The sequence below is a fragment of the Lynx rufus genome, unplaced genomic scaffold (genome assembly GCF_022079265.1).
Source record: "Lynx rufus isolate CCGP_SWC_20201006 ecotype Redwood Valley unplaced genomic scaffold, mLynRuf1.p SCAF_1, whole genome shotgun sequence".
Lineage (NCBI taxonomy): Eukaryota > Metazoa > Chordata > Mammalia > Carnivora > Felidae > Lynx > Lynx rufus.
The window spans coordinates 54,328,657-54,351,296 of NW_025814823.1; positions in this window are offsets into that span (position 1 = coordinate 54,328,657).

Genomic DNA, 22,640 nt, shown 5'->3' on the forward strand with positions numbered 1-22,640 from the left:
GGGATAGAGGATCTGATGCAGGCTCTGCACTGACAGCAGAGATCCTGATGCGGGGCTCAAACTCACAAACTGTGAGGTCATGACCTGAGCCAAGGGAGACCCTTAACTGACTGAGTCACCTAGGCACCCCCTGAATTTACTTTTCAATTCTATTGTTACTCTGCTTTATAATTTATTAACTTTTGTCTTTCATTATTTCAAGATATTTTGTTCTTTACTTTCCCAATTTTAGTTGAAATCTGATATATTTTGATTATTTCTTACTTATAAATGAGGAATTTAAATTACGCATTATGAGGGGCGCCTGGGTGGCGCAGTCGGTTAAGCGTCCGACTTCAGCCAGGTCACGATCTCGCGGTCCGTGAGTTCGAGCCCCGCCTCGGGCTCTGGGCTGATGGCTCAGAGCCTGGAGCCTGTTTCCGGTTCTGTGTCTCCCTCTCTCTCTGCCCCTCCCCCGTTCATGCTCTGTCTCTCTCTGTCCCAAAAATAAATAAACGTTGAAAAAAAAAATAAATTACGCATTATGAGTACCCTTTAAAAAAATCCCTAAAGTCAGGTAGCTTTCACACTTTCCTAATTTTTAAAGTAGTCTTAATTGTAATATTGCAGAAGTAATTTTTTTCTTTGTTTTAAAATTATTAGGAGTTTAGAAAATAAATTCTTTGTATGTGAAGCAACATTTTTAAATTTTATTTTTATTTTTTTAAGTAAGCTCATGTCCAGCATGGAGCCCAATGCGAGGCTTGAACTCACGACCCTAGGATCAAGACCTGAACTGAGATCGAGAGTTGGACACCTAACCAACTGAACCACCCAGGCACCCTGCAACACTTTTTAGAAAATTAAACTTTAGTCATAAAGTTCTGATTTTAATTAATTTAGTGGATTTATATTTTCTTTTTTAGCAATGGTGGAGAAAGTTGTCAATATGCCTCCTCATTTTAGCTTGATGTGACAATATATTTGGTCATCGCACACACACACCTATTTACTTCACCTCCAACTTACTCTTTTGGGACTTTGTTATCAATAGTTCCATGTCCTGCTGATTTCAAGTTTATAAGGAAATCGATAATAGTCTTTTTTCAAAAAAGATTGAATAGCCCATCTTAGATCACTTTAATTATTGCAGCAGCTTCTTTAAATTCTTCTACAGCAGGGCGCCTGGGTGGCGCAGTCGGTTAAGCGTCCGACTTCAGCCAGGTCACGATCTCGCAGTCCGTGAGTTCGAGCCCCGCGCCCGGCTCTGGGCTGATGGCTCCGAGCCTGGAGCCTGTTTCGGATTCTGTGTCTCCCTCTCTCTCTGCCCCTCCCCCGTTCATGCTCTGTCTCTCTCTGTCCCAAAAATAAATAAAAACGTTGAAAAAAAATTAAAAAAAAATAAATTCTTCTACAGCATAATTATCTGTATAAATGTGAATCTTTTGTATCCATCCATTTACTTTTTCATTCTCGTTTGTTTCACAAGTGCTTGGCGTATTGTTTTCAAAGAGCTACAATTCCTCCTGTCCAACCAGCCCCTTAGAAATGTGCCTTTATCACTCTTTTTATCCAGAGAGAAAGTCTCTTTGCCCTTCTTTTGATCTGTGCTGGTCGTGTGATCTGCTATGACCAGTGGAATACAAGAGTGGTGACACTGTGTGACTTCTGGCTTTATGTGTTAAGAGGTTTTGGTGTTTCCATGCCTACCCTTGGAAAGATTCTCTCTGTCTAGACAACCAAATGGTAAGAGTAGATTAAGATTACTAATTGCAGAGACAGATTATGTGGGGAACAGTTGCTAGCATCAGAGCCCGAGATATGTGAGTGTGCCATCTTGGATGCTCCAGGCCCCGTTAAGCTATCCAGACAATGCTATATGGAACAAGAGCCAGGTTTTCTCTTACAAATCTTGCTCAAGTTCCTGAACTGCAGAATGATGAGCACTGAAATGGCTTTTGTTTTTAGCCAGTAAGGTTTGGAGTAGAACCACTATAATGTAGAGACAAAAAAATAGGTAGGTATGAAGCCCTGGGGAGAAGAGAATGTAAATTAATCATGCCTAATTTTAAGGCAGTTTAACTTATTTGTTCTGAATTGTGTATCTTGGCCTTCTTAGAGTAAAATAAATAATACCAAATAAAGAAAACTCAGTAGTAAAGGAATGACAATTCCACATTTTCTGTATCTAAGAAAAACACCACAAATTGAGGAAACAACTATTAAATGACAGCTATGCAAAACGTGACATCAATATACTACACAAAAATCTGTGGTCTTTTATCATGAAGGGAACATAAAAGCTAGTTTCTGAGTATGGTATAATATTTCAAAGCATGTGTGCATCATTAAAGGTTTTACTGTTTTGACTCTTCCCTTCCTTCTTCTCTTTCTTCCATACCCCCTTCCTTCTAGTGTATGGCTAGCCATTATAAAAGAAAAGAATCCTAAGTACCAAAATGGATTTTTGGTCCTGTTCCTTTAAGTAACTACATTCAACATTTTGATTGGTTGAAAATGACTCCCTATCTTACTGTCACCTCTGACAGCTACACATGGGAAGTTGTGTCTTTATTTATCTATTTTTATTTCTTCCATTAGTGTCTAAATAACAGCAGCTTGTACTGAATTACCGTAGGGATTGTCTCTCCTTCTTTGAAAAGAAAGTCATTCATTAGGATGCCTTACCTTTACCAAGAGACATGCTCTCAGCCTCATGATGGCTGGCAGCCAGAGAAGCAATTTCCTTCCTTTTAAAAGGGGTTGGAAAGCATCTGATGGTATCAGGAAGAGGTATTTGAGTTTTCAAGGTGAAAGAACACTTGCTTCTTTTATAGATAATGGAAGAAATAAGATACATTAGTGAAAGGCAGAGGGCATACCAATTAAAAATATCCAGGAAGGGCAGGACATAGTCTGTCCACATGTTATCTCAGTGTAAATTAGCAGAGCAGGTAATGACACTAGTTTTCTCCTTTACAACTTAAATAATTCAGCTTAAGACAGGTTTTATTTTTAGAAATATTTTCTATACCAGAACAACTGATCATACAATATTTATTACTTAGAAGTCTTTACATTTTGTTTTCCTTTCTTAGACTAATATTAAATGCATAGAATTAGTTATAATGCTGGGGGGGGGAGAGGTGGGAAGGAAACCCCTTATTTTATCCTGGCCTTTAGAATTTGTTTAAAAGACAGAGATTACTGGAACTAGCAGATGTAAGAATTATAGCCATTGAAATTATCTTTAATTGTGAATCAAGATAAAAAACATAAATTAAAACCCATGGAGGGTATGCAATTAATATTTGTTGTCTACCCTTTCCCACATACGCTTTATACAAACATTGTCCAATAGAAATCTCTGAGCCACAAATATGAGCCACCTGTGTAATTTTAAATTTTCTAGTAGGCATAATTTTTTTAAAGATTTATCTATTTTTGAGAGAGAGAGAGTGCAATTGGGGAAAGGGCAGAGAAAGAGGGGGACAGAAGATCCGAAATGGGCTCTGTGCTGAGGGCAGTGAGCCCAATGCGGGGCTGGAACTCACGAACCACAAGATCATGGCCTGAGCTGTAGTTGGACACTCAACTGACTGAGCCACCCACGCACCCCAAAAGTAGGCATACTTTAAAAAAAAGGCAAAAAGAGGCCTGTAGTGTATTTTATTTAACTTGATGTACCCAAATAATACTACATCAATATGTAATCAATATATACATTATGCATGAGATTAAAACATTTATTTGAGTATAGTTGAAACACAATGTTACATTAGTTTCTGGTGTACAACATAGTGATTCAACTTCTCTACATGTTATGCTATGCTCACCACCAGTGTAGCTACCCTCGGTCACCATACAATGTCATTAAAACGTCATTGACGATACTTCTTATACTGTGACTTTTATTCTCATGATTTATTTATTCCATAACTAGAAGCCTGTATCTTCCACTACCCTTCACCCATTTTGCCCATTCCCCTACCCCACTTCCCTCTGGCAACCATCAGTTTGTTCTCTACTTTTAAGTCTGATTCTGCTTTTTGTTTGCTTATTAATTTATTTTTTAGTTTCCACATATGAGTGAAATACGGTTATCTCTCTTTCTAAGTTTTACTTATTTCCCTTAGCACGAATATTTTATATTCTTGTTTATACTGTCCTAGAGATCTGTTGTGTATAGATCCTACATGTAACATATCTCCTTTAGCTACAGTAGCCAAGATATGGAAGCAACCGAAATGTCCATCAATGGATAAAGGGATAAAGAAGATGTGGTATACACACATATAATGGAATATGACTCAGCCATAAAAAAGAATGAAATCTTGCCACTCACAAAAACATAACTCAAAATATATCAATTTCCATGCAAAGAATCATCTAGAACAGTTTTCCTAATACATTTTTTTTTTGTATTCAGAGCTTTCTGAGTTTCCTAGGGTAAGCACCTACTATTCTGTAGGAACTTTTTGAAACCAGATGTTATAAAACAGAGGACACACATTATGTTATAATGCTCATAGTCCAATGTAGAAATGCAAAAAAATTTTATTTGCTAAAAATACAGTTTTGCAGGGGTGCCTGTGTGGCTCAGTCAGTTAAGCATCCGACTTTGGGTCAGGTCATAATCTCACCATCAGTGAGTTTGAGCCCCGCATTGGGCTCTGTGCTGACAGCTCAGAGCCTGGAGCCTTCTTTGGATTGTGTCTCCCTCTCTCTCTGCACCTCCCAGCTCATGCTCTGTTCTCTCTATCTCTCAAAAGTGAATAAATGTTAAATTAAAAAAAAATAAAAATATAGTTATGCAGAGAGATAAGTGGAGGTGTAGTGAAGAAGTGGTTACATTTAGTTGGGGCATGGTCCCATAAGACTTCATACAAAAGTTGATTTCAAAGAAGCATTTTAACTATAGATGTTCCCAGTTGGGCGTGGAGATAGGGAAGGAAAGGTAAATGTAATTCTGGAATGATGATGCAATCTTAATGGAAGTACAGATGTGCAACCCAGAAGCTGGAAGAAATACATTACGGTTAAAGTGTTGAACACAAGGTGATACGGCAAGTGGCAAGGCAGGATAAGTCGCTACTTGCCTGGTTATGGAAAGCCGGGAGCTTGTGGGCTTGGGCTTTATTCCACAGGCCACAGGAAGTTCTTGAAAGATTTTAAGCCATTGAGTAAAATGTCAAGATTTGTATTTTAGGTTAGATAACCCTCATAGCACTGTTGAAGATGGATTCAAGATGCTGGCAGTGTGAGGAACGACCCTGAGAGTGGGGGTATTCCTGCTGTCTGTGAAAGCGCTGAGGAGATGAGGCTTTGAGAAGAGACAGCCATGGGCAGAAAGAAGGGATGGAACAAGTAAAAGGAGAGAGTAATAAATGTCGGTGCAGGTGACAGATGTGAGGCTGAGGATGAAGAAGGAGACTAGGATTATTCCCAGGTTTGGTCCTCAATTTCTGTGTGAATTACTCTGGTTTTCAAGAAAGAAGAGAACCCGGAAAGATAAGGGCATCTGGGAAAAATTCTATGTATGATTCTTGTCATTTTAAGAGCTCCAATCAAGGAGGTATGGTAGGTGTTTGGGCACCTATTTTAGCTAAAGTCATGGATGAGAATATCAGAGAACATCTGGCAAGAAGAGAAGATCAAAGACAAAGACGGAAGGACATAAAGCTTCAACAAGTGGGCAAGCAGAGGAGGCTGAGGGATATTTAGAGGTAGGAGGAGAACAAAGGGGAACAACAAGCATGTTAACAGTGACACAGAGTGCATGCACCTAATTCAAATGAAATAAGGACTGAAAACAACCCATTAGAAAATTGTGACATTTACTGCAACATTCACAGAGTCACAGGAGGGTAGAAACTTAAATTTTAGGTCATTTGAAGAAGTTAATGAGAGACGGTGGAGACAGCAATTTCAGGTCATTCTTTTGAAGACTTGGTCACCAAGGGGAAAGCTGGGATAATGTGTGCAGTAGCAAATGATGGAGATGATGAGGTAAGGTCTGATTTTCTTGATTGCTTAATTAATCTATAAGATGGGAGAGCCATTCTGAGCATGTTTATAGCACATAAATCAGGAGCTGAAAGTGGGAGAGAAAAATTATACAGAAAGAGAACATAACTGCTGGAACAAGTTCATATCAAGAGTAAAACCTACCTGTGAGGAGGAAAAAAGACAGCTTCCCCTAATACTAAAAATGGGTGATATGGTCTGTGAAAACTGTCTTATTTAAAATCCGAACCTCGTGAAGGTAGCAGTTTCTGAGAACATTACATGAGATGGTATGTGCTTAAGTGCTCTACACACATGATGTGATTAATGCTGATTTATCTATCTGCTCCAAACCTTATAATTTTCTCTTTTCAGTACTTGTATCTTGTAATTTTTTCCCCAACATTTTTCTTGGCACCAGGAAAATTCCCTCTGAAAAAACCATTAGTATAGACTCTGGTTTCAATTACTACGATTGCCCATTACTTCATCAACCTCAACACTCAGCAGCCACAGACCTGGTTAATTTTAAGTGAGAGCTTCTTTCTCCAGGTCCAGGCCTTGTTCCAAGCTTGTTCCAGTACGACATACTGTTTCTTAAACAAAACAAAAAACAAACAAACAAAAAAAAAACCCCACGATGCTTAAATTCCAACAAAATTATTTCTGAAAATTACTTTTTAAACAAATATAGTAAGTAAGGAAATAAAATAAGTAAATGTATAGTTTTGATATTTACATTCCAACATTTCTACAAGGCTTTTAATGAAAACAGTGTCTGTTTCTCTCTCCTTTTTTCTACCTTGCCCAATCAGTTTCAAATCATCTTTGCTTTTTTTTTGATATTTGCTTATATATTTTTGAAAAATAATCTTACTTTAATAAGATAGCTATACTTTTTTAGTTTTAGAAATGATGGATTCACTTACTACAGTGAAAGACAAAGTTTAATTCCTTCATATCCCCCAATCTCCACTTTCTTCTCCCGCTTTTCCAATATGTTTATTTTTGATTGGTCACTAATCAGTTTTTACATTATTGTGAGTGTGTAAATATTTTTCACAGCTAACTCATGTAAATTATTATGTGTACCTTTCCTTGATTTGATACATTTTTATTTTCGGTTTGCCTTTAATTGATTTAAAAATTGTGTGTGTGTGTGTGTGTGTGTGTGTTGTTTTAGTTGCTTGATTTTCTACATACCTATTACTTATTTATCTCCAACTCTCCTAAAGTATAAATGTCTTCTCAATATTTTAAACATATAGGCATTTCTATGAATTCTATCTTCTCTGAGATATCCTTCTAGTATAGTTTTCTTCTTCTAGTCTTTTTTGGACTGACTACTCTCTTGGCTTTTTGCATAGCTATTGTTGTTTTGGGATGTTCCTTCATCATTATCCTAGAAACTTCCATCCTTTTTCAAATGCATTGGTTCCCCTGTGTGTAAATCCATGTCTTTCTTTTTCTTGATTTACACCGTGTGTGTGTGTGTGTGTGTGTGTGTGTGAGTGCGCGTGTGTGTGTGACGTGTCTTCTATTAATTTCCTGAGAAAGCACTCAGAAGGATCAAGTTTGTGGTACTTTATAAATACGGTATGTCTTTTTAAATTTTTTTAAGTTTATCTATTTTTAGAGAGAGAAATAGCATGAGCGGGGTAAGGGCAGAGAGAGGGAGGAGATGAGAGAATCCCAAGCAGGCTATGCATGATCAGTGCCGGGCTTGACTCACAAACTGTGAGATCATGACCTGAGCTGAAATCAAGAGTCAGACGCTTAACTGACTGAGCCACCTAGGTGCCCTGTAAATATGGTATGTCTTTATTCCACTCTCACCCTTTATTTCCAGTTTGGCTGTTGTAAAAATATAGGATAACAATAATATTCCTAATTTTGAATCAGTGTTTTATTTGTTTATCTAGTGTTGCTACTGGCAACTTTGATGTGGGTTTTTTCTCTCTGGAAGTATTGTCCATGTTCTAAGTTTTAAAGTGATATACATTGATGTGGGTCTTCCCCCCACCCCCACTCCCAGCCCTGCATTGTGTTAGGCATTCAATGGACTTTTCACTTTGAACATTAGTTTTAGAACATTTGTTAAATTATCTCCTTGCTAATCTCCTTAGCATAATTTTTTCTGTTCTCTCTGACTTTCCTATTATTCAGATAATGAGCTTCTTAAATTGATGCTCTATTTTTTCTTCTGATTTGATTTTTTACATTTAGGCTTTTTATTTTAATTTGTTAGAGATTTCCTTAAGTTAAAATTCAACATTTTCTACTTAATTTTTTCACCATGTCTGCTAATATTTTTAATCTCCAAAAGTTTTCCTTTACTTGTCTGGATATTTATTTTTTTACTATCATGGTCTTTTTTTTTTTCTGAGGAAGTAAAATTTCCTAGCTCTAAGAGGTAGAAGTTAAACGTGCATGCACACACACACATACACACGTGCATGCACATACACACATACACTTAGAGCTTTCTGGTGCTTCCATCATTTTATTTTCTCTACATTTGTTATTTCTGTTTGGTCTCCATCTTTCACCTTAGAGGCTTCCTCAGATGTCTGGGGATTCTTGGCCACATATAAATATGTAAGAATGAGTCACTAAACGTCTAATTAGATACTTATGGGGTTGTCAACTGGTGCACCTCCTTGGTGGGTGATCTGGTCTTGCTGTTGGTCAGTGAACTCCCGACTGATAATGATTTTTGGGTCTTTTCTTTCAGTCTGGTTCGATTCCCCAGAGAAGAATTATCCAGCCTCATACCAGGAGGGTCTAACACTGGATGCTAGTATTCAGGGAGTTAGGTTAGGGGAGAGATCAGGAAGGCCTCATGTGTTCTGTGTGCAGCCCATGAAGATAGAAATGTCCTAGCCAGGACCTGTGTCCTCTACTGCAGTGTGCCCTCTGACTCTTTTACAGAAAGGAAACCCCAGCCTTCCATAGAAGAGGAAGCCGTGATGCAGTTAGGGATCTGGTTCTCTTCATGTAGACATTCAATAATCCTCTTATATTTAATTAGCTTTAGGTTCCTGGATACTAGTGATGGCAATTCTGGAGAATTCCTGAGTTTTGCAGTACAAATAAGTTTGCTTCTGGGGCACCTGGGTGGCTCAGTCGGTTAAGCGTCTGACTTCGGCTCAGGTCATGATCTCACAGTTTGTGAGTTCGAGCCTTACAATGGACTCTGTGCTAACAGTTCAGAGCCTGGAGCCTGCTTCAGATTCTGTGTCTCCTTCACTCTCTGCTCCTCCCTCGCTAGCACCCAGTCTTTCTCTGTCTCTCAGGGATTAATAAGCATTTACTGGGTGTTATATGTAGGGGATGAATCACTGGATTCTACTCCTGAAATCATTATTGTGCTATATGCTAACTTGGAAGTAAATTAAAGAACAAAACAAAATAAAACAAAATAATTTTGCTTCTGCTTCTGGACATTCTTTATGAATATCTTGCAATTCACCTTTCTTCAGGCTAAGGCAGTTACTATTTGTCTATTTGCTTTCTAACTTCCAAAATTGTGTCACGATATCTTTTCTTGCATGACGTTTGTATTTGTCATTTAATGCCTTAAAATCCACTGAGTTATTTTAGTAGAGTGTCATTAAGAAACAGAGGTAAGCATGTATTGGTTTGGCTGTACAATTTAGGCCATTTAAAACACGCACACACACACACACACACACACACACACACACTTTCCTTTCCATAACTGGAAATCTGTACCTCCCACCCCTCATCACCCATTTTGCCCATCTCCCACGCCTTTCCCTTTGGCAATCACCAGCTTGTTCTCTGTATTTAGAACATATAAGTGTTTTTGATACAACCTCTTAAGATATAGCATTATTTAAGAACACTGCTCTAAGCATGGAAGTCTCAACTTCTAAATGTTTTATAGAATGCAAAAACCCAACATGAGTTTCTAAATGTGATAAAATTGAATCACGAATCCCTTCAGTAACAAATAATCTACATCTAGTTCTATGTGCTTCACACATCTCTTAATAACCATGAAGGGATTATAGTATTCTCAGTAGATCAATTCCATACTTCTTCTTATTAATCATTCTAACTTTTATAATGCTGAAAGTGCCAAAATATCTCCTCATTGCAGCTGCACATTCACAGTCCAAAACATTCTTTCCAGTATGACTTGATTATCCTCATCAACTTTGTAACAACCTTCATATGTGAGGTGAGAGAGTGAAGAAATCAATCTTGCCATCAATAAGATTGGAGTAGGAGTTCCAATGTGAACTCAGAAATAGTGCACTAGTTGGGAGGGGAATTAGTTGGAATGTTTGCTCATTCTGTAGCAGAAAATAAAAAATAAAACAAAAGTAAATTAGAGTAAAAATCTTTTGAAACATGACTATTTCTCGCTTTCTAGAACTTGATGAAATATTTAATAATTTCAAAGAATGAATAAATGTTGAGTCAGAAGAGCAGACATCTTCACCTGGATGAAAAGGCGAAGATGAAAATATCTGTATCCAGTCGTGTCGGTGTGGCTTCAAACCAATATGCTAGTAGAAAAGATTAAGCAACATGTAAATTAGAATTGAAGAACTGCCTCCATTTTTGTAAGGTACAGTTCTGAGGTCTGAATAATTTCTATGAGTTAAAATAGTCCACAGCAGTGAGTGGTTTATATGACAAAAGAACTTGAAGAAAGTAGGAGAGTTCTCCTGAGGAACCACCACCCTTTTCAAGTAAATGGGATAAGTGCCTGAATAAAGCCTCAATCAGACATTAAAAAAAAATTAAGCAAAATATGAAGTTAGAAAAAAAGTACCATTTTTCCAAATAGCCTTTTTACTAATGAGCACTTCAGTTTACATGAATTTCTTTAAAAAGTTTACATGAGTTTTTTTCCCCAAAACTATATATTTTTATGCCACATGTCCCTCTGTAAAGAAAAGTCTTATTCCCCATTGCAGAACACAGAAAATGAAATATGGCAAAAATATTGGTGGGAAGAGAGGGGAGGGTGGTGAGATGTTCTGAAATTAAGTCAGAATAAAATGAAGAATATTTATGTTCCTTTTCTCTTGGTTCTATTTCCAAACATGCACTCTCAAATTAGTATAGAAAAATATTTATGAAGTGCTTAATGGCATGTAACTCTACTAGATAAATTATAAAGAAAATGAAAGATATATTAAGGTTACATCCAACTCTGAATTTTAAAGCCAAGAGAGAAAGCAAAGTAAACAAATTAAATGTAGAAAATGAAAGCAAAAAAAAAAAAAAAAAGAAAGAAAAAAAATGAAAGCTTTACACAAAACTCTAAGGAAACAGAGCAATGCAAAACCATTTCTAAGGAAAAAAAATCTACACCTATTAAAAAATCAGAGGGACTATTTTATCGTGTTGACTCATGAACTCAAGAGATATCAAAAGATATCCAGTGCACTTTAATAACTTGTCGAAATCGGTCCAATTGTTCAATTCCATTTAACGTAAGAAGATGTAAATTGCATAATGTTGACCACAATTTAAACAGATTTCATCACCTAGATCAGTTATATATCTATCATTCATTCATTGCTTTATTCTTTCACCTTATAAACAATTACTTAGTGTTTATTGTCAGCTGGGTGTCAGGATATTGAAGTGGAAAAGACACGTGGTTCTCATTCTTTGTGAACTCAGTTGGAGAAGGTGAATACAATAACTTATAATACTAGAATTGCCATGTGATAAGTTTTTATAGAGATAGGATGTTAAATGTTGTGGTGGGGAGAATAAAGGAAGGTTTCAGGAGTTATTATTGGGGTGCCTGGGTGGCTCAGTCAATTAAGTGTGCGACCGTTGGTTTCGGCTCAGGTCATGATCTCATGGTTCATGAGTTCAAGCCCTGCGTTGGGCTCCATGCAGAGCCTGCTTGGGATTCTCTCTCTCTCTCTCTCTCTCTCTGCCTCTCCCCGGTTCATGCTCACTCACTGCCTCTCTCTCTCTCTGTCTCTTTCTCTCAATATAAATAATTCATCTTAAAAAATTTAAAAAAGGAAGTTATTCTTGATTTCAACCTCAGTGTAACTAAGTTCTCAACAATAAATCAGTGGAGGGATTGCTTCAGGTAGAAGAAAATGTGCCACAGCACAGATCCTGAGAGAGCATAGATTGCTTTTTGGAAATTGCAGCATAAACGTTGCAGATTTTCAGGAAGTAGTAGGAGAGAAAGGTGTTTGAAGGGACTTATGTATGCTAAACCAAGGGATTTGTACTTCAGTATAGGTATTGGGGAGTCACTTAAGAATTTTAAGAGGGAGATAAATGATTTAATTTGCCTTTGAAAAGGTTTCTTGGTAGGATCTTGGAAGGTGAACTGGAAAGAACTGAGCACTTAGGCAGGAAGAAAAGTGAGTAGCAATTACAAGAAGAGAGGAAAGAATAGTTCTGAGAAATATTTAATAGTTAGAGCCATCAGGTTTGTATCATTACCTAGATTCAGAGGCAGAAAGAAATCAAGCATGATTACCTGGTTTTTAGTTTGGTGACTGATATTTCTATTACTCAGGTAAGAAGAAAAAGAGAAGAGCAAAGAGAGGATAATTTGTTTTGAGTAAATTGGATACTTTAACAATGGAGAGTAAAAGAATTTACTTAAATATAAATGCAAGCAGAGCTTTTGGAAAAAATTGTTTTTTTCTTTGAAAATAAATCTTTTTTCCCCTAAACCCTGGAAATGTGTTACTAATATCAATTGATCTCTACAAATCCATACATGTACCTTTCCCATTCCTGGAACTGGGTATTATTTAAACCTACTTTCTTTGGAACATTGCCTTTGGCAAATAGCCTGAAGAAGTATATAAATTTAGGAAAGCCTTTGCAGATGGAAATTCTGCTTTCCCCATTTTATTACCATTAATGTCCTTCCCTTTTCTTGACCATGAAGAGGAAGAATTCAATTAGAGGACACTTTTAGGTTTCAGCTTTGCCTTATAATAATTGGATTTCTTTAGTTATCACAGGACTAACAGATGTGTCTGAAACCACCTTCTATTTCCCAACATAATATTGTTGATCTCTATTTTTTTTTCTTTTTGGAACAGGGATGAGACAAATGGTGGCCAGACGGTCCAGTCTGGGAAAGCATAATTGCCAACCGTGATTTAAGTGGGAGTGGAAAAATTCCTCAGAGGAAAGTGGGAATTTAGCTCAAGATAGTAGTTTCCATGTGTGAGAGGGTTTTAATTTCTCCAAAGGAAGAAAAATCGGAATAACAGAAAAGAAAATCATTTACAGGATTTAGGATGATAAGTTTATTTTTAGGGAATCTATTTAAAATCGCTGTTTCTTGCGTGTGTATATTTGTACTAGTAGAAATAATTAAACTTTTTTTTTCAGGCCTTAGAATTTCCCATCAATACTTTAGAAGGAGTTAACTGAGCTGACAGATTTGATTACTCAAAGTGGTCAGTCTCATTTTTTATTTCACTTTGACATAAGACTTGGCACAAGTCTATTACAAGCTATGCTCATTTACTGCTGCACTTCGAAGTTATAAATCTGGTTTACATCTATGGAAAATGTAGTGTAGAATTGAAGACATGTCCAATTATCTGGGCAATTTGTTTTATGAACTTATACCAAATTAAATAGAAAGCATAGCCAGTATTTGTTCTTCCTCTGTGGGCTGCAAATCAGTTAAAAAAAGAAAAAAAAAACAACCTTCTTGAACAGGGGCATTGAAAGTTCTGGCTTTTGAGACTGTTTCCTGAATGTGTTCTGATTAAAACAGGATCTGAAAGTCTGATTGATAGTCTCTATTTCCTTTCTTAATGTCACAAATACATTCAGAATGTTGATCCCATGAAAGGTAGAATTGCTGAGCTGGACTGCATCGCCTTTAGCAGTTCTTCATATTAGTTAGAGGAAATGATTTGACTAAGCACTTAAATCATGGATATGCAAGGCTGGTTCACAGGAAATAGTTATTGAAAGGGATTTTGTGAGTCTCTCATCTATAAAAACGAAATAAAATTCAGCCTACGATGGGTAATCAAGACATGGTATTGCATGTATACACTTTTGGCTTTTACAAACAGAGTGACTCATTTAATCAAGCATCATACGTAAAGATGAATTGTCAAGCATTTGTCTGCTGGTAATAAAAAGTCCAGGAATATAAGACTATGACATTAGTGGGGATGATGGTGGCAAACTGTCTGCTTTTTTGATTTTACTCTGTTTTGGAGAGGGAGACAGGACTACTGAATTAAAACAAAACAAATAGTGGAGCAGACTTTAAGCTCTTGAAAACTTCTGTGATGATAGGATTCGTAATTGTATACATTTGCATCCAAGATTACTTGTGAGAATGTCTGTTTATGCATTTGCACAGCCTGTTTGATATAGGTATTAACTTCTGCTAACACTTGCCCTCCTTGGGGCGCCTGGGTGGCTCAGTCGGTTAAGTGTCTGACTTGGGCTCAGCTCATGATCTCATGGTTTGGTTCTTGGGTTCGAGCCCTGCATCAGGCTCTGACAGCTCAGAGCCTGGAGACTGCTTCACATTCTGGGTCTCCCTCTCTCTCTCCCACCCCCACCCCCACTTGCACTCTGTGTGTGTTTCTCTCTCAAAAATAAATAAACATTAAAAAAAATGACATGCGGTTTATTGTGTCTTCCATTACATTCAGAGACATACACATTTTCTTAAAGGCTGGTTTTCTTGTTCTGAATGTTTCTTGTTTCTAAGCACTGACAGCCACCCAGGTCTGTGCTGCTCTTTAATGCAAGCTCCCGTAGCTGCCTTCTATCTTGGAAATTGACCTCTTGTTCTCTGGAGGAGGGACACCTGCTGGGACACCCTTCTCTGGAGAAGGGACACCACGAGGCTGGACCTCCCTGAAATGTCCCTGGAATATCCTCCCAGGCCTGCAGGACTATGATGGAGCACCCAATCTATAGGAGGCCTTCTACCTTGCATTTCCTGGGTCACATTTTCCCTCTTCATTGTATTCCCATCCCTATTTCCATTACTTAGCAATTCGACATGGTTTCTGACTGCAGGGGGTTTCTCATCTTATTTTTCCGGATAGCTGTGTGTTTATTCAGTTAATCTGCATTTCCATCAACTTAAAGATTTGACATCATTCATGCTGCCATATTGACTGGAATCAATACTTTTTTTTAAGCCTTAATTGAGATAATTGTGTTTACTTAGGAATTTTCATTGCTACCCTAGTCCAGACTCTCCTTTAAGACCCACCACCAACTGTCTCTGTACTGGAGACAGTTACCGTCATGCACATCCAGAGCTCTACTGTACATGGGGACTCGTCACTTAATTAAATTATTTTTATTTCTTTTAAACAATAACAATTTACAAATCTCAAGAACATACGTATTAAATAATTTTAAAAAATAAAAATTAAGCTGTCTTATTTCTTTCTATTCCTTTATTATTATTCCAGGTCTTAAATACAACCACTTTTTCTGTCAACAGAGGCAAAAACGGTATCAACAGGGAGGAATATTTTAAAATCCAAAAGTAATGAACCTTTACTTCACTCTTAAGGTAATCTGCCAGTGAAAAATACTTGCTTAGTTTCAAATCTGCAATCATATATGGCAAATAGATTAGCACAAATAGATTTAGAAAATAGTCCTTTGTGCTAATGACAAAATTAAATCACTTGGTAAAAATAATTTATTTTTGTGGGTGAGGATTTTGCTCCTTAGAGGATAGTCAACACTCATCATTTTTATCATAGATAAGAATTTAAAACTATTTCTCAGGAGAGCTATTATGAAAGCCTTAAAAGGAATCTCCTTATTCTCATATACATTTCCTGATCTGTTTTTCTTTCTGCTGTTAAAATTAAGTGGATGCTGTATTGAAACTTATCCTCACTGCTTTTTATTCTCTCCAGAATTGTTCACGTCATAGTCTATTTTTCTCCATTTATTATACTAATTTGCTTTTAATTTGACAGGTTTCCTCATGTCTCAATGCATTGTTTTGACAGTGAGTTACTCATCAAGATTTTACTTGAAAAAAGAAAATGATAATTCATGTTCACATGTTAAACTTAACTCATTTTAGTCTCTTTTTTTTCCACAGTCCTATGTGCTTTCCAAATGACAGAGACTATAACTGACAAGATAATGGATTAAACTTTATAAGTTAACCTAGCTAAAGAGGGTTCACTGGATACTAGAAAGTAAACTAAGAGCAATGGTTTTTTTTGTTTTTTGTTTTGTTTTTTAAATAAAAGAATGTCAAAAAAACCCCCACAAAAACCCACATGACACCTGGGTAGCTCAGTTGGTTAAGCATTTCACTCTTGGTTTCAGCTCAGGTCATGATCTCGACAGCTGTGAAACTGAGCCCTGTGCTGGGCTCTGAGCTGACAGTGCCAAGCCTGCTTGGGATTCTCTCTCTCCTTTTCTCTCTGCCCGTCCCCCCCCAACACTATCTCTCAATATAAACAAATGTTAAAAAAAAAAACCCACAAGAATGCAAGCTGGTGCAGCCACTCTGGAAAACAGTATGGAGTTTCCTCAAAAAACTAAAAATAGAACTACCGTACCACCCAGCAATTCCACTACTAGGCATTTATCCATGGGATACAGGTGTGCTGTTTTGAAGGGACTAATGCACCCCAATGTTTATAGCAGCACCATCAACAATAGCCAAAGCATGGAAAGAGCCCAGATGTCCATTGATGGATGAATGGATAAAGAAGATGTGGTATATATACAAAGGAGTAGTACTCTGGTTTCTCTTCAGATCGTATATACAATGGAGTATTACTCAGCAATCAAAAAGAATGAAATCTTGCCATTTGCAACTACATGGATGGAACTGGAGGGTATTATGCTAAGTGAAATTAGTCAGAGAAAGACAAAAATCATATGACTTCACTCTTCACTCATTTAAGAGACAGAACAAATGAACATAAGGGAAGGAAAACAAAAATAATATAAAAACAGGGAGGGGGACCAAACAGAAAAGACTCATAAATGTGGAGAACAAACTGAGGGCTACTAGAGGGGTTGTGGGAGGGGGGATGGGCTAAATGGGTAAGGGGCACTAAGGAATCTACTCCTGAAATCATTGTTGCACTATATGCTAACTAATTTGGATGTAAATTTTAAAAAATAAAAAATAAAATACCCCCCAAAAGATGGAAAATAATTTATTTGAAAAAGCCAATACTTTTTATACTTAACAAGATAACATATACACCATTTAGTCCTGTTTTTCTTCATGATGCATGTGACCTGGAAAGGTATGCCATGCACTGGCTTATGAGTAATAATAGTTTTCCCTAATCTGCACTCCGCCTCTTCCTTTTTGTGCATATTCCCCTTGATTAATGAACTTTTCTGTTTTCACTCCTTTTCTCCCCTATACTGTCTGCTGTTATTTTTTGTGGGAGGAGGCAGGGACAAAGGGTTCAATTATCTATTGACCTCTTGATCTATTTATTTATTTATTTATCTTTATTTTGGCCTCTATCTCGGGTATTTTAATAATAGCCACTGACATAGGTTTGATGATGGCAATGAGACTTTTCTTTGCACATTTTTTCTATATCCCCTTACCTCCTATTCACTACAGAGTTTGATAAAGAAGATTGAGAGGTTAAAACTCTTTGAGTCTACAGTTTCTGGAAAGAGCATTTTGTTTGCCAATATTTGCAATCTATTAAGCAAAGGTGTCCAACAACCGGTAGTGGGTGTGGTGGGCAGCTTACATGGAGGTCTTTACTCAGTATATTATATCAGGTGTCATCCACCCACAGCCCTTGAACTGGCTCTGCCTAAAAGATAGTGAAAGACAGACGAGACAGGAAATTCCTACCCCATTCTGTGTCTCTTTTTTTCTTCTTAGGAAAACCCACTTGGTATGGAATCTGTGGTAGAAGGGTGTTTTCTCTTTTGATATAGATTCAAAATATTTCACCACTATTTTTCACAAGTCTATGTAAAGGCCCATGGCATTGAACCAAATAGCTGCCTCTCCCTTATTGAGGACAGTTAAGAAAAAAGATCAAAAGCACTATAATTTTCGAGTGTGTGCAAATTTTGAACAAAATAGGAAAGATTACTTTACCTCAATAGTTAATTTTAAATAAAAACGCTTGCTTTTATGGCAATCATTTATTTAATTTTTAAATATTTTTGGATCATAATTATCATACTAAAATCCGTGTTAATATGACAGAGAAATTTAATAGTCCTTTTATGGACTTAAAAAAAATGTTATCCCAGTATACATCATTTAAAATTCTTCTGAAATGGTTAGTACAAATTCTATAGAACTTGGATGGGGTTTTAGCATGGCTTTAGTTTAAAAATTATTCTTAAACACGGCCATTATCATATTAAATGCATAGCTGCTCTATTACCACTTTTTTGAAGCACTGATCTCAACAATAAGTTGAGAAAATCATTCTCACTCATAAAAGTCCATTTAAATTTAGTGGTGTGAACATCCCATTTACTTTAAAGAAAACCCCTTCTTATTAAAAACATTTAGACAAAAAATTACTTCACACAAAGAAGTTAAATACCACTGTTTAATGTTTTATTGCAGCACTGGGAACATTAAATAAATAACAATGGAAATAAAGGAGGGCAGAAGGTCTGTTAAGCAGCCTGGACTTTATTTACACAAGAGACTGTTGAAATTTATGCTCAGGTTACTGAATACCAATTTATATAACAGCTGAATATGTGGTTGTCACATTTAATTCTTTAAGAAATCTGCTTTTCAGCTGGAAACTGTGCCGTGTTCCACTTCATTGTCCTAGACATGCCATTTTACTACACAATAGCCGATTAGTTTAAAACTGGGGAAATTAGGGTACCCCATTCTCTTGGCCTCAGATTGACTGGTCTAGTTATAGGTACAAAGCCAGTGTTGGCCAATGCATCCTTTCTCTAGTATTATCTTCTTGCCATGTGCATTTATTGTGGCTGAAGTTTTAATATGTAAAGAAGGCTGCAGTTGCAAATTGACACATGTCATATTTCATTGGCTGTAAGGGCAAGGGTGGGTTCTCTGTGGGGGCAGGGGATTGGTAGAGGGACAGTAGAAAGAATGAGAGAGAGAAAATGAGAGAAGTGGAATGAAGAGAAGAATGTGAAGGGAGAGAGAGAGAGATTAAGGTGACCCACAGGGTGAAAGAGAGGAGAGGTGGATAGTCCTGATGGCACTTGAATTATTTGAATTCTTGGTACTCTGCCTTGCCTAGAGCCTGGCTGTTCTGCAAATACTCCAATATCTTTCCAATAAAAAGGCTCCTTTAAAGTTTGTTTTTCCTAAGTATTTGTTATTACCACCAAGATATTTCTAAAAAATGCAAATTATATCTTATTTTATAGGTCTCGTTTAGAGAAACATCCATTTGAAGAAAGGCAAACTTGCAAATATGGTTTATGTCCAAATGCAGAGATCCTCATAAAACTACTTACCATTAATTATGTTTAACTTTTCTTTTTTAGTGTTTATTTTTGAGAGAAAGAGAGAGTGTGTGCACACAAACGGGAAGGGCAGAGAGAGAGAGAGAGAGAGAGAGAGAGAGAGAATCCAAAGCAGGCTCTGTGCTGACAGTAGATAGCCGGATTCAGGCCTTAAACTCATGAACTGTGAGATCATGACTTGAGCCAAAGTTGGACGCTCAACCGACTGAGCCACTCAGGCGCCCCTAATCATGGTCAACGTAAAGAAGGCAAATAGCAAAAGTAAAACCGTTGAATCTACTAACATGACTTAGTTCAAGACTTAGGCTTTCTTAAAAGAATCAGAAAGGCAATTGATGAAATAATATTACATATGAAGTTTGCTTACTCAGTTTACTTCATGGAGACCTAAATAATCCTAGTGATTTTTGAATGTCTTAGTAAAACTGGCAAGTTATTAGAAATGAATTTTACCCATTTTCATACATAAATCCCATTCACTTTTGCCTGTAAAATGAGCTCTTATAGTCCAACTCCAAACTCTTCTTACTTTAGTATCCTTAAGGGCTTTCATTGTAAAAATCCTTGTTTTCAATTCTGTGTTGGTACAGACATAGTCCCTGACATAATGTAATTTATATTTAGTGGAGGATATAAATAAAATATGTCACTGTAATACTGAATGACATACAGAAGCTATGGATATTTACTATGAGGGCTTAAGGATGCTTAAATTGCAAGACCTGTGTCTGCCTTTTTGGAGGTCATCACTATTTTTTTGGCTTTTTAGCCATCAACCAGAAAACTAGGAAATACAACTTTTATTGGGTAGCTCAGCAACCCATGTTTATAATTCTGTAATTCAAGACAGTTTTTAGGATAATAGCTATGCAGAATATTTTGTCAAGAGTACAGATCAGGGAAGAGCTCAGCCTCTTATGGAGAGGCTAAGAAGCACTTATATTGAGCCTATTTCTAGTCTCCTTAAGGAAACTCCTTAACAGTTGCTAAACTGATGATGTCACTCCAGCCCCTGATAATTGTTTCTGAGTTTCCTTGACTTAATTCTTTATCGAATGCTACAGCTCTAAGGGCTCTGACTGCCAGATCTTTGCTTTGCTGCTTTGCTTGCTTATTTTTGCTCTGACTCAACTTTCCTTCTTTTGACCTAAGTTCATGGCCGCTGGGTGATGATACACTCCATGCTCTTCATTTTCTTACTTTGGTTCACACCCAGTTTTGACATCCTTGCTTTTCTGTCTTCAGAGTTTGTCTCAAAGGGACTGCAATTCGTTTGCCCCTTAATTTTCTTAGAAAAATTGTCTGTTTCTTCCTAGACATTTACAAGGCTCCTTTATTGCTTAGTTAGCATAATGTCTTATTTCAATAAATAAATTAAAAATAATAATTAAAGTTTATTTAAAAAAATTTTTAAATGTTTTATTATTTATTTTTGAGAGAGAGAGAGGCAGAGCATGAACAGGGAGGAGCAGAGAGAGAGACACACACACAGAATCTGAAGTAGCTCCAGGCTCTGAGCTGTCATCACAGAGCCCCACGCAAGGCTTGAACTCATGAACCTGTGAGATCATGACCTGAGCTGAAGTCAGATGCATAACTGACTGAGCCACCCAGGCACTCCAAAAATAATAATGAAAGTTTAAACCAAGGCTGCCAGGGAATGAAAGAAAAATTATAATCAACACTACCTGACCTCTCTTTAGAACATGGAGGAAAGGAAGAAGTCTAGGCCCACTCTCAGATTTAGGTTCATGTTTCTGTGTTGGTGGTATTATTGACAAAGCAGAGGAAATAGCAGGGCTAGCAGTTTTTGAAGCTGCAGAGGATGACTTTGGTTTTTGTTGCGTTTAACTTTCGAGACCCAAGGGGTATCCCAAGGGAGCTGTCCGTTAAAGTGTTAGGTATTTGGATCTGGAACTCAGAGGAGAGATTGAGGGTTAGATGATGGGATTCTTAGAGAGGGGAATCTCAGTTTTTAAAGAGTGAACTGTAAGCATATGCTATAGAGGAGATGGAAAAAGATAGATTTAAAAACTAGAAAGGTAAATAAAAGAACAGTGGTGTAGAAATTGGAGAAGAGAAAATATTCAGTGTGATGAGAATGCAGAGATATACTGCATGTGGTACTTCTATGGTTTGACCTATCCAAATGGGGGGTGCAGAGCAAGATGCACCGGCAGAGAATCTTCCAACTCTGCCAATGTCCTTCAGTTGGAGCCCCCCACCCCCACCCTTTTTTGTAGGGTTGACTGCAGAGGCTACTAGAGGTATTCAAGACAATCTGTGTTAATAGCTTTCTCCTCTCTGTGCAACTGGAGTGCATGGTGCCATCTTTTGCTGTGATCTGATTGAAGCATTCACGTTTCTCTTTCTCTAATTGGAGAGCATTTGCTTGTATACTTGAGAAGATTGCCTTTGCTTAATTTAAGATAAAGAATTTCACCTCTGGGTCCTCAAAAGAATCTCTGGGCAAACATCCTCATTTTAACCTTTAGTTACTTGTTTCCTAAGTGGTATCTGAACACATAGTTTGTGTTTACCCAGAAAATGTCAAATGAATGATGTTGCTCTTGACCTCTATGTTTATTATAATCTGTGAATATGGCCCACATAAGGCTGATTGCATTGGGTGTTTTTAAAATATACATGTGGGCATGATCATTAGTCAATCTAACAAATTTTCAAAAAACATTTTTTGATAATTTTATTTTATTATTTTTTAACTGTTTTATTTTTGAGAGAGAGAGAGAAAGACAGAGCATGAGTGGGGGAGAGGCAGAGAGAGGGAAACAGAATCCAAAGTAGGCTCCAGGCTCTGAGCTGTCAGCAACGAGCCTGACGTGGGGCTTGAGCCCATGGACCATGAGATCATTGATCTGCGCCAAAGTCAGATGCTCGACTGACTGAGCCACCCAGGTGCCCCCATTTTTGATCATTTTAAAGTGGATTCCATCTGTGAGATGAGATTGGTAAAGGAAGTGAAAAATGATGATTTTGATCAATAAAATGTTCAAATATTTCTTACTCTTGGTAATTTTAGTGACAGTTTTCTTACCATTTCTATGCTTTAGTTTTTGACTCTGGAAAACTGAGTCTACTTGGACTTGAGCCATTGGCCTATTTTGTGTTTCCAGTTTTTGCAAATTGGAACATGTATTACATTTCAGAGTTCCTAAGCCAAAAGTATATTAAAA